The sequence below is a fragment of the Hyperoodon ampullatus genome (genome assembly GCF_949752795.1).
Source record: "Hyperoodon ampullatus genome assembly, chromosome: 1".
Classification (NCBI taxonomy): domain Eukaryota; kingdom Metazoa; phylum Chordata; class Mammalia; order Artiodactyla; family Ziphiidae; genus Hyperoodon; species Hyperoodon ampullatus.
Window position 1 is genome coordinate 92817364 of NC_136914.1, and position 12650 is coordinate 92830013.

Sequence of the window (12650 nt, forward strand, 5' to 3'; positions counted from 1 at the left end):
CCTGTCATGGCAATCATTTCACCGTATACGGAAATCAAACCATCATGCTTTACACCTTAATCTTATGCAATGATGTACGCCAATTATTTCTCAATAAAAATGGAACCAAAAAAAAGCAATGCAATACAATCTTGACTTCCAGGAGTTCAAACTCTAATGGAGGAAGTAGAAAAGAAAAATAGTGGTGACGCAGAATATTAAGGGAAGCGATAGATATCATCACAGGCTATGAAAACATGGGGAGGAGTCCAGACTCAGTCTTCTTGGGAGGTGCTGGTGGTGTGTGTGTGTGTGTGTGTGTGTGTGTGTGCCCGCCTGTGCCCTCACACAGGGAGGGAGGGTGAGGATATACGGGGGCTTCCAGAGGAGACTGTTGGGGACACATACTTTCTTCTCTTGATGCTTCCTTCCATGTGGACACTTTCGCTAGACCACTGCTCCTGGCTTCTTACCACCCCTTTATTCATCTCCCTGCCGGGGGGAGAGGGATGACTTATCTGATCACTGAGTCCAGGAGAGGGAACTGGGACAGAGTGACTCAGTCATTCTTCGGCGGGGATGTTCCTTCTGCTCCCCTGTGCCGTAAACTTGACAGAGTCAGGCTTTTGCCAGGAACTTACTCATTGTAACCTTCCCAGCAAAAGCCTAGGAAGTAAGTTCAGCACAGAGGGAGTGATTGGAAAGCCACCTGGCTACTATATTTAAAGCCACGCTCACCAACCCAGCTGTTATCAGCACTGTCATTTTGATCTCCATTTGCCTTATTGGACTCTCTCAAACCCCAATACAGGCAATGCTTACTTGGAGTCTGGTCAGACATGTAGATGCGTGTAGGGGGGTGGACACTCCACTCGGGCTGGGCTGAGAGTAATCTTCACTCCATGTGCCAAATGAGACCAGGATGACCCTGAGCTCTGTAGAGAGAGGAGACACATTTTCAGCGACTTTCTTTGCTTCATCCCGTTTTAGAGCTTCCTGTTACAGGATGAAAGAAGCAGATCAGGACTGTCCTTGTTTAAGAGTCTGTAGCACTTGGACAAAGGTCATGAATGGCCTTTGGTCCAAGCCTGGAACTCCCACTGATGTCCCAGATCAGACTCTTGGAAGAACTGCCTGCCTTCCTTTCAGTCTGCCTTTATTTTGAAAGGGGCCCTTTTGTGAATGTGTTTTGGCTTGTTTTTCTGGAACACCTTTGCCCTGTTGTTTTTCATGCTTGTTGACTTCCTGTGGAGCTAAACTTGGAAACATATTTGTTCCTAGAAGAAAATGCTGTAACCGTATTAACCTGTACCTCTGGGAAGGCCTGTCAGGATTACTGCCCCCTTTTTTCTCAGATGACAAGTTGCTGAGATGCAGAGGGACCCAATGTGGCAGACCACTCAAAAAGCATTGGCAAAAACCCAGAGGGTTCCACTTATACACACCCTAGTATTCTCACATCGGACAATGCCCTTTCCTCACTGTTTCTATCAGCTGGTTCCTCAATTGGTAACTGGGCTGGTTCCTTTCTGCCAGGTTTTATGACACAAAAAACTTCAGAGTGACTAATAGCCCAGTAGAGGGAGCTGTGTTAAACAATTTCCCTGAGTTGAATGTAAAATACTTTCAGTTAGCCAAGCAGGTGGTCCCTGTGGATATTTTGGAAGCTTCATTTATCAATAGGTGGTTACCTAGTCAAAAGCTCTGAGCCAGAGCAAAGCTTTTGCAAGGCGGTGTCTTGGGGTTTGTGGGCTGCCCTGGATTGTGCATCTTGCTTCCATCAGCAAAACTTGGTTTTGGCTTAACATGACAGTTGCCACAATTCGACAAGCTTGTAGATTCCAGAGGCAGGGCCTGGCTCCAGTGTAGTGAGGGAGATGGGTGATTCCGCTGACTTTGCACTCACACACCAGGCAGGGCTGCTCATGTTCACAGTCTCCGGAGACAGATCCTGAGCCAGAGAAACCTATCACTTAGGAGGTTTGTTAGCGACTGGCTTTGGAGGCAGTGGCTGGGAAGGAGAGAGAGTAATAGGAGAACCTTACAGAAATGCTTGGAACTGGTGTTCATCTAACCCATTAGCTCCTTGTGGGGTGTCGGACTGGGCTAAATTCAGATCCTGGGTGGCCCTCGGTAAAGACTTTTATTGAATACACCTCGGATACAAGACCGTTATGAAATTGGAAAATATCAAGCAAAAGCAATATGTGTGGTATGTGTGTTTGGATTTATGTAAGAACAGGAATTGCCAAAATTGATTGCAGGTCATAAGAGATAATAATGGCAGAGACAGGAAGGCTGGAAAGACTAGCATCTTTGAGGACTCACAGTTGCTCACAGTATTTTTAATGAGCAAACCTGTTGGGAAATAAGAAGGAAACAAGATGGTACATGGGGAGGCTTGACCATGTCTATTAGTTTGCTAGGGCTGATGTAACAAAATCCCACAGACTGGGTGGTTTAAAAAACAGAAATTAATTGCCTACAGTTCTGGAGGCTGGAAGCCTAAGATCAAAGAGCTAGCAGGCTTGGTTTCCTCCGAGGCCTCTCTCCTTGGCTTGCAGGAGGCCACCCTCTTGCTGCCTCTTCCCGTGGTTGTCCCTCTGTGCACTAGCACCCCTGGTCTATTTCTCTCCCTATAAGGACACCGGTCATGTCAGATTAGGACCCACTCTAACGCCCTCATTTAAACTAATTGTCTCCTTAAAGAACTTACAATGACATTCTGAGATACCAGGGGTATCAATGTATGAACATTACAGGGGACACAGTTCAGCTCCTAACACCATGAATGTCTATGACAAGGAAATTGTACTGATTACTGTAAGTAACGCTAGTTGTTATAACAGATAAAGCCTGAAGTCTTAGGGTTTACCACCATAAAAAAATTATTTTCATCCACATCAAAGTCTGTTTCATTCAGTTAGAGGCTGTGGGGTAGCTGGACAAAGGGCAGTCATTTAGGGACCTAGCAACCATCTTCAACATGCAAGGGACACTTTGGATGAAGAAGTTAGGTGCAAAGTGTGGAGAAGGCATACAACTCTTAGCGGCCTTGACCCAGAAGTGACACATCACTTTCACTTCCACTCCATCAGCAAGAGCTAGTCTCAAACTCCCACCTGGATGAAAGGGACTGGAAGACGTAGTTTGTATCTAAGTCCAGGAGAGGAAGCAGGTTGGGTGATCACCAAGCCAGTCTCTGCCATAGGAGTGAAACAAGCCAGTCTCAAGTCTAAAGATGGGCCAGTTGTTCTGGGGACTGGTGACCAGGTACTACTGAGAGAGTCCAGCAAACATACTGTGGATAGAGGCAGTAAGGGACCCTTCAAGATTCCCAAAGCCAAGATGAACCTTGCATCTTGAGAGGAGCTTCCCAACCTTATTCATGTCCTGGCACACGTAGAAAATGATCATTCGTGTACTGTGTATGAGACTACAGATGAAGCTATTCAAGGCCAGAGGTGAGAGTTCAAGAGGCTCTAACCACTCCAGGGGGCCACCTGACCGCTGTGAAGTAATAAACTGGGGGAGAATTACAAAAGAAACCCAGACATGGACGTTCATACCCAACAGAAAATACAATGAAGGACAACAGAATAGAATAGCCTAGAAATAAACCCACACATACACGGTGAATTAATTTATGACAGAGGAGCCAAGAATATACAATGGGGAAAGGACAGTCTCCTCAATAAATGATGTTGGGAAAACAGGACAGCCACATGCAAAAGAGTGAAACTGGACTCCTATCTGACACCATACACAAAAATCAACTCAAAATGGATTAAAGACCTAAATGTAAGGCCAGATACTATCAAACTCTTAGAGGAAAACATAGGCAGAACACTTTATGACATAAATCACAGCAAGATCCTTTTTGACCCACCTCCTAGAGAAATAGAAATAAAACAAAAATAAACAAATGGGACCTAATGAAACTTAAATGCTTTTGCACAGCAAAGGAAACCATAAACAAGACCAAAAGACAACCCTCAGAATGGGAGAAAATATTTGCAAATGAAGCAACTGACAAAGGATTAATCGCCAAAATTTACAAGCAGCTCATGCAGTTCAATATCAAAAAAACAAACAACCCAATCCAAAAATGGGCAGAAGACCTAAATAGACATTTCTCCAAAGAAGATATACAGACTGCCAACAAACACATGAAAGAATGCTCAACATCATTAATCATCAGAGAAATGCAAATCAAAACTACAGTGAGATATCATCTCACACCGGTCAGAATGGCCATCATCAAAAAATCTACAAACAATAAATGCTGGAGAAAAGGGAACCCTGTTGCACTGTTGGTGGGAATGTAAATGGATACAGCCACTATGGAGAACAGTATGGAGGTTCCTTAAAAAACTAAAAATAGAACTACCATATGATCCAGCAATCCCTGGGCATATACCCTGAGAAAACCATAATTCAAAAAGAGTCATGTACCACAATGTTCATTGCAGCTCTATTTACAATAGCCAGGTCATGGAAGCAACCTAAGTGTCCATCAACAGATGAATGGATAAAGAAGATGTGGCACATATATATAATGTAATATTACTCAGCCATAAAAAGAAACGAAATTGAGTTATTTGTAGTGAGGTGGATGGACCTACAGTCTGTCATACAGAGTGAAGTAAGTCAGAAACAGAAAAACAAATACCGTATGCTAACGTATATGGAATCTAAGGAAAAAAAGAAAAGAAAATGGTCAGAAGAACCTAGGGGCAATACAGGAATAAAGACACAGACCTACTAGAGAATGGACTTGAGGATATTGGGAGGGGGAAGGGTAAGCTGTGACAAAGTGAGAGAGTGGCATGGACATATGTACATTACCAAATGTAAGATAGATAGCTAGTGGGAAGCAGCCGCATAGCACAAGGAGATCAGCTCGGTGTTTTGTGACCACCTAGAGGGGTGGGATAGGGAGGGTGGGAGGGAGGGAGATGCAAGAGGGAAGAGATATGGGAACATATGTATATATATAACTGATTCACTTTGTTATAAAGCCAAAACTAACACACCATTGTAAAGCAATTATACTCCAATAAAGATGTTAAAAATAAATAAATAAATAAATAACAGTTTATAACTACAAAAAAAAAAAAAAGGATTAAAGACTGAAATGTAAGACCTGAAACTGTAAAACTCCTAGAAAAGACCATAGGAGGTAACTCCTTGATGTTGGTCTTGGCAGTGATTTTTTGGATGTGACACAAAAAGCAAAAGCAACAAAAGCAAAAATAAACAAGTGGGACCACATCAAACAAAAAACTTCTGCACAACAAAGGAAACCATCCACAAAATAAAAAGGCAACTATTGAATGGGAGAAAATGTTTGCAAATCATCTATCTGATAAGGAGTTAATATCCAAAATATGTACAGAACTCATGCAACTCGATAGCATAAGAACAATCCAATTTAAAAATGGCCAGAGGAACTGAATAGACATTTCTCTTTTTCTTTTTTTTGAATTTTTAAATTTTTTGGCCACACCATGCGGCATGCAGGATCTTAGTTCCCTGACCAGGGATCGAACCCATGCCCCCTGCAGTGGAAGCACGGAGCCCTAACTACTGGACTATCAGGGAATTCCCTGAATAGACATTTTTCTAAAGAAGAGAAACAGATGGCCACTGGATACATGAAAATGTGCTCAACATCACTAATCAGGGAAATGCAAATCAAAACCACAATGAGTTATTACCTCACACATGTTAGAATGGCTATCATCAAAAAGACAAGAGATAGTAGAGTTGGAGAGGGTGTGGAGAAAAGGGAACCCTTGTGACTGCTGATGGGAATGTAAAATGCTGCAGCCACTATGGAAACCAATGTGGAGGTCCCTCAAAAAAATTAAAAATATAATTACCATATGATCCAGCAATTCCAATTGTGAGTATATATTTAAAGGGAATGAAAACAGGATATCAAAGAGATATCTACATCCCATGTTCATAGCAGCACTATTTACAATAGCCAAGACATGGGAGCAACCTAAATGTCCACTGACAGATGAATGGATAAAGAAGATGTGGCACATATATATATACACACACACAAAAAATGGAATATTATTCAGCTGTGAGAAAGAAAGAAATCATGCTATTTGCGAATGGATCTTAAAGGCATTATGCTAAGTGAAATAAGCCAGACAGACAAAGACAAATACTCCATGGTATCACTTATACGTGGAATCTAAAAAAAAAACAGTCAAGCTCATAGACACAGAGAATAGAGCAGTGGTTGCCAGAGGCTGGGGGCTTAGGGAAATAGGGAGAGGTTGGTAAAAGGGTACAAAATTTCAGCTGTAAGATGAACAAGTTTTGAGGATCTAATGTAAAACATGGTGACTATAGTTGAGAACACACTACTGTATGATTGAATTTTGCTGAGAGTAGTACTTAAATGTTCTCAAAACACAAAAAAAGAAAGGACAAATATGTGAGGTGATGGATATGTTAGTTAACTAGATGGGGAGAATCCTTTCACAACATATATCAAGTCATCATAACGTACACTTAAATACCTTACAATTTTATTTGTCAATTATACCTTAATAAAGCTGAAATTTAAAAAAAAAAAAAAAAAGAAAGAAAAGAAAAGCGCAAAGAAGGAGAAGAAAACAGAACATAGGTTCCTGAACATTGAACATAGGTTCAATGTTAAAAAATAACTTATACATGCTATCTTTGGTTTGGTTTAAATCACCTCCACTTTCAATTAACAAATATTTAGCTTCATCTATTAATAAAGCCTCAGTTGATGCTTACAAATTATGGAAAAATGTAGGTAGATCACATCACTGCAGAGAGGCTAGAGGCCGATTAAACAGCTCATATGTTTTTAATGGACTCTCCACTGAAGGAAATAAACTTGCATTCCCGTGATTATCAGAGAATCTTTGCAATGTTATTGACTCTGGACATCTTAGACTACAAATGCCAGGTAACACTTATAAGTAATTTACAGTGTACTTGGAGATTAAATGGCATTTTTGCCTAAAACCCAGCTCTTTCACAGAAATTATTTTTGCTTCCCACGAAGTTATGAAAAATAAATTGGAGAAATCTTTTTACTGAGATTTTTAAAGCAAACAAATAGCTTTCAGGATAATATCCAAATCCTTTGTCATTTCCTTTCTCCATTTTCACCAAATATAGGACTGTTTAACCACACAGGAAGAAGTTGGTGGATTTGGAAATTTGCTGAATTCTCTTATTTGAATCAATCCACATTAAACACAAGCTGTTGTTTTATGAGCAAGTAAAGGATAAACATAACTTATGCTGAGTGGAATATGGAAGAGAATTTCCTCTTAGCCCAGAGATCCTGGAACAAAAGAATGATTCCTTCAGAAACCTGAAGAGAGAAGGATTTCCTGAAACTGTATCAGACCAAACCAGGTACATATCAAATCCCTGCCCACAAAAATGCAGCCTCAAAAATCACGGACCCCTGAGGTCTGTGCACCACTGTGGGAGGGGGTGTGTGTGAGATGATTTTAGATGTAAAGATGAACAATTGTAACATTAATGTATTCCATTTAATGTATGTTAGAAAAAATATATCCTGCAAAATTAAACCATGATTCCATCAATAATGTTATCCAGAATGAAAGTAGACTAACATTTTAAATTATTAGGGAGGCAATTAATAAATAGTAAGCACAATTGATCCTCATTATTCATGGATTTTGAATTTGTGAATTCACCTACTTGCTAAAAGTTATCTGTGACCCCAAAGCCAATACTTACAATGCTACCACGGTCATTTGCATATGTGCAAAGGGACAAAAAATTGGGTTGCCCAACCCTCAAGTTCTCAGCTGAGATTGGACAGGTGACTCGCTGCCTTCTTCTTTCAGCTCCCACACTGTAAACGTGTCCTTTTCGAGGTCTATTTAGTGCCACTTTTTTTGTGCTTCTTGTTGATGATTTTGCTGTTTAAAATGGGATGAAGAGAGAGAGTAGCACTGACATATACACAACACCAAACATAAAATAGATAGCTAGTGGGAAGCAGCCACATAGCACAGGGAGATCAGCTCCGTGCTTTGTGACCACCTAGAGGGGTGGGATAGGGAGGGTGGGAGGGAGACGCAAGAGGGAGGGGATATGGGGATATATGTATACGTATATACACTTTGTTATACAGCAGAAACTAACACACCATTGTAAAGCAATTGTACTCCAATAAAGATGTTAAAAAAAAAGATTGAAAGAGAACATTAACACACACAAAAAAATAAAACAAAACGGCCCCCAGGTGCAGTTCTGAAGCGGGTCTAGTGTTCCTGAGCGCTAGAAAGCTGCGATGAGCTTTATGGAGAAAACACAGAAAACACATGTGTTAGATAAGTTTTGCTCAGGCCTGAATTGTAGTCCTGTTGACTTTGAACTCAACGTCTATGAATCAATAAGATATATTTTAAAAGGTGTCTTTAAAAAGAAACACACATCAAACCAGGTCAAGTATTGATCTGTTGGTGACAATGTTGTGAGCAGAGGCTCATAGGAACCTAACCCCTGCATTTCCCCCAGGAGCAAAGTTTCACTACTTGCTAATTCAGTGCTAGTTGACTGGTAGTTATGGCCCACTCGGAGAGGCATCACCCAGATCACCCTTTAAGGAAGGCCTTGCTGCCCAGCTGCAGGGAGTATGGTCAAGAGCCTTCAGCTGGCAACTCCTCTAGGTCCAATCCTACTTCCTCCCCTGTGCTTCACAGGTGCTGATCCCTAGTGAATGTCTTGTATCCCAATCTTCATCTCAGCTTCAATTTCTGAAGAACCCAACCTGCTAAGGTGGTTCACAAATTTGGCAAGTATACATTCCCTAACCAAACTTGGGTCCACTTGCCCAAGCACAGTAAAGCCAACCTACTGACACTGTGTTATGGTGACAGAAAGAGCAGCATTTATTTCAGGGTACCACGTTAGGGGTCCAGGCAGCTAGTACTTAAAAGACCTGAACTCCCTAATGGCTTTCAGGGAAAGATTTTTAAGGATGGGGTGAGGGATGGGTGTTGTGGGGTGCATGATCAGCAATCTTCTGATTGGTTGGTGGTGAGGTAATTGGGAATCAACATCATTAACCTCCTGGTTCCAATTGGTCTATGGTCTATGTGCTCATGGTCAGTATATAGTTAACTCCTCCCACCTGGTGGGGTCTTAGTATCTGCGAAACAGCTCACAGGACATGGCTCAGAATACCGTCTATAGCCCTTGAGGAGGAAATAAAGATCCTTAACTTTGTTTAATGGCTCAACTATTATTATTTTTGTCTTGCTTGACTGTTTTCCTTTATTTCTGCATTTTCTCATTTCTCTGATTAAATTTATTATTTGGAACTGAGGGAATGCCTAGGAGGCTAAAGTTTTTCTATGAACAAGAGGCAGGCAGAGGACATGGGGCGGGGGGTGTCTGTCCTGGGAAGGCCTGATAGGGTCCTTCTCAGTTACATATAGAGAAACACTTTGCTAAGACCCTCCCTTCTTCCTCTCCTGCCCTCCACAGATATCAGCCTACCTGCTCTTATCTTCCTGGTTCTGGACTCTTGGTCCAAATCCAAACTCAGACACCTACCCCCAGCCCAAGGCCACTGCTTGAGGCTGTAAAGCCTGGGTCTTGGTCAAGGACTTATTTGAGGAGATGTGAGGGAAATGGTGGGGGACTGAAATCCACCTTGTGCTCCCCTCACCAAATCATGGGTCCTGGGAGGAGCGGTGCCTGTCCCTAACTGGCTCCCTGGACCCCATGGCTGGCAGTGGCCAAGGCTGTCTCCCGGGGCCCTACCCTCATGGCCTGCATCCCTCCTCTCCTCTCTCCCTCTGAAGTGAGGCCTTCACCTCTCGCCTCAGAATCTTCCGTTGCTTAGGCCCCTCCTTAATTACTCCTCAATTCCTTCTTCCACCAAGAGGAAGAGAGCAGATGACAAGAACAATTCCACTTCCAAGCCTTCCGAAAGCTTTTCCCCTTGAGATTCAGTGCTCATACCAGCAAGCACCCGTGAGAGCTAGCTCACATTTTTATTCCCTCCCAGCCTCTCTAAATCATATGTGTGTTCTGCAGGCTAAAATAAAGACAGTATAAGTATCTCACTGGGATATGCTTCCAAATATCCAGGAGGAATTTATAGGGGCTTACTACATGTCAAACACTCTGCTGAGGGCTTCACATATTTTATTCCATTTAATCCTCCTAACACCCTTAAGAGGTGGGTATTAATATTCTCATTTAATAAGGGAGGAAACACAGGCTTAGAGAGGTTAAGGAATTTGCCTTGCACCTAGGAACTTGAAGACTAGGATATCAGAGGCGCTCTTCTCTGACCACAGAACTAGGTGTGATGTCAGGGGACTCGGGTTCAGCCTGAGGCAAAAGCTCCTGCTGCCAGAAATAGCAGAAGAACAGCAGGAACCAGGCAGCAGGACTGTCCCTCCCTTTGGAGTGAGGGGAGAACGATGTTCTCTCTCCCCTTTAAAGGAGGGAAACAGGGAGTGAGAAATTAGGAGTATGGGCTTAACAAATACAAACTACTATACATCAAATAGATAAGCAACAAAGATCTCCTGTACAGCACAGGAAATTATAGCCATTATTTTGTAATAAGCTGTAATGGAGTATAATCTGCAAAAATACTGAATCACTATGCTCTACACCTGAAACTAACACAAAATTGTGAATCAACTATACTTCAATTAAAAAAAAAAAAAAGAAAGAAAGAAAAAAAAAAAGGATTCAAGCCTAAAGTTGCACCAGGATGAAGAGTTGAGCATTTGAGTTTGGTTGGCTTCGTTTAACGATGTGCCTAATAATTATCATCATTTAAAGACCATTTCCTCTGCACCTGCATTCAAAACATATCCAGGGTCCAGTGTTTTAAGGAAGAATTACTCAGACCCTCTAATTTGCTCAAATGCAGCCCATTCTGAGCCGTGTCACAGTTTGTGGATGTCAGGGTCTCTCAAAGTCGGGAGGTGGAAACAAGAAGTGAGGCTGATAATTCCTGACCATTTGGTTCTTGAAATTTCAAAGGAGGAGTTGGAACAAGACTTGAAAGGAGGTTAAAGACTGAGCTGTGGGTTTCAGTTATAATTTATGTCATTTCTTCTGGGAGAAACAAGACAATTGACAGCCTTTGACAGATTTCTGCTTGCATGTTTTGTCACTCTTTGGAGAGTCTTCAGAAATAAATTGGTTGTAAATCAACTATACCTCAATTAAAAAATAAAATAAATATTAAAAAATAAGTTGAATCTCATCCCCAGATTCTTAGGCTGAGCCTTGCTGTGGATCATAGCAATGTGATGGGCAAGATGACTCTTCTTTTATGTTTCTCCAAGATTCATCAAGAAGATCATTTTCTGTTGGTGAATAATCTGATTTATTAGTCCACCAATTGGAGACCCAAACAGGGATGTTAGCGGCATTCCAAGCTTCAACCAGACACCCCAAGCTGTTTGCCCGTCTGGTATGCTAGAAGCCCTGGGGTCATTCTCCTTATAGTTTCTGGGATTCCTGGGCCCTTAGATTTCCAGCCACCATTCGCTGATACTCAGCTCGCTGACTGGCTGTGCTGTGTTTCACAGACTCATCCCACCGAGTAGAGGCCCTAGGGAACTGCCTTAACTCTCAAGCATCTTTGCAATCTACATTTTTGTGTTTAAAAGAAGAGACTGGAAAGGGCAGCAAAATCAGAACTCGTCTCTAAAAATCCTGGAGACTGGAGGTTAAGATTACCAGCTTTAGAGTCAAATGGATCTGGACTGAAATCCTACTCTATTGCTTATTAGCTGTCTGACCCTGGACAAGTTACTTGACTTCTCTCTGAGCCCCAATTCCTCATCTGTAAAATGCATATAGTTGTACATGCCTCATCCCACCGTTGTGAGGATGAAGTGAGATTATGCATATTACAGCACTTAAAGATGGAGAGGCACTTGATATTGGAAGACTGTTAGAAGAGAAATTCAATATATCATCAAAACCTCTCATCCAGAATCCTAAAAACACTAAGTGAAAGAAGCCAGAAAAAAGGCCACATGTAGTCACTTATACAAAATGTATGTCAAGAATAGGAAAATCTATAGAGACTGAAAGTAAATTAGTGATGGCCTAGGGCTGGAGGGTTGCAGAACTGAGATTGAGTGCTAGTGGATATGGCATTTCTTTTGGAGGGGATAACAAAAATGTTCTGGAAATAGATAATAGTGGTGGTTGTAGAAATTGGTGAATATACTAAAACCCACTGAATTGTACACTTTAAAAGGATAAATTTTATATATGTAATTATATCTCAAAAAATGGTTATTTTTTTTAAAAGAACTATCTTTTATGAGCTAAAACCGTGGATTTTGAAGCTAATTTGTTTCATGGACTCTCTACCTCTTCAGCACTGGAATTAAAATGATCCATCTCATTGGAAGACTCTTTCTAGGTGAATCATTTGTTCTCTGATGATCGCACAATAAATGTCAACCCATTGCAATTTCAGCTTTTGTGGAAATCAGTAGCACATAGCTGTCTTGTCATTCCATGAAAGGCTGCTGAGCAGCCTGAATTCATGGGCAGGAAGAGCCAATCTACCCCTTTAGATGGGGAGGTGCCCTGCATCTCAGCTCATCTGGGAGATGGTCCAGGTGGTAAATGAGATGTTT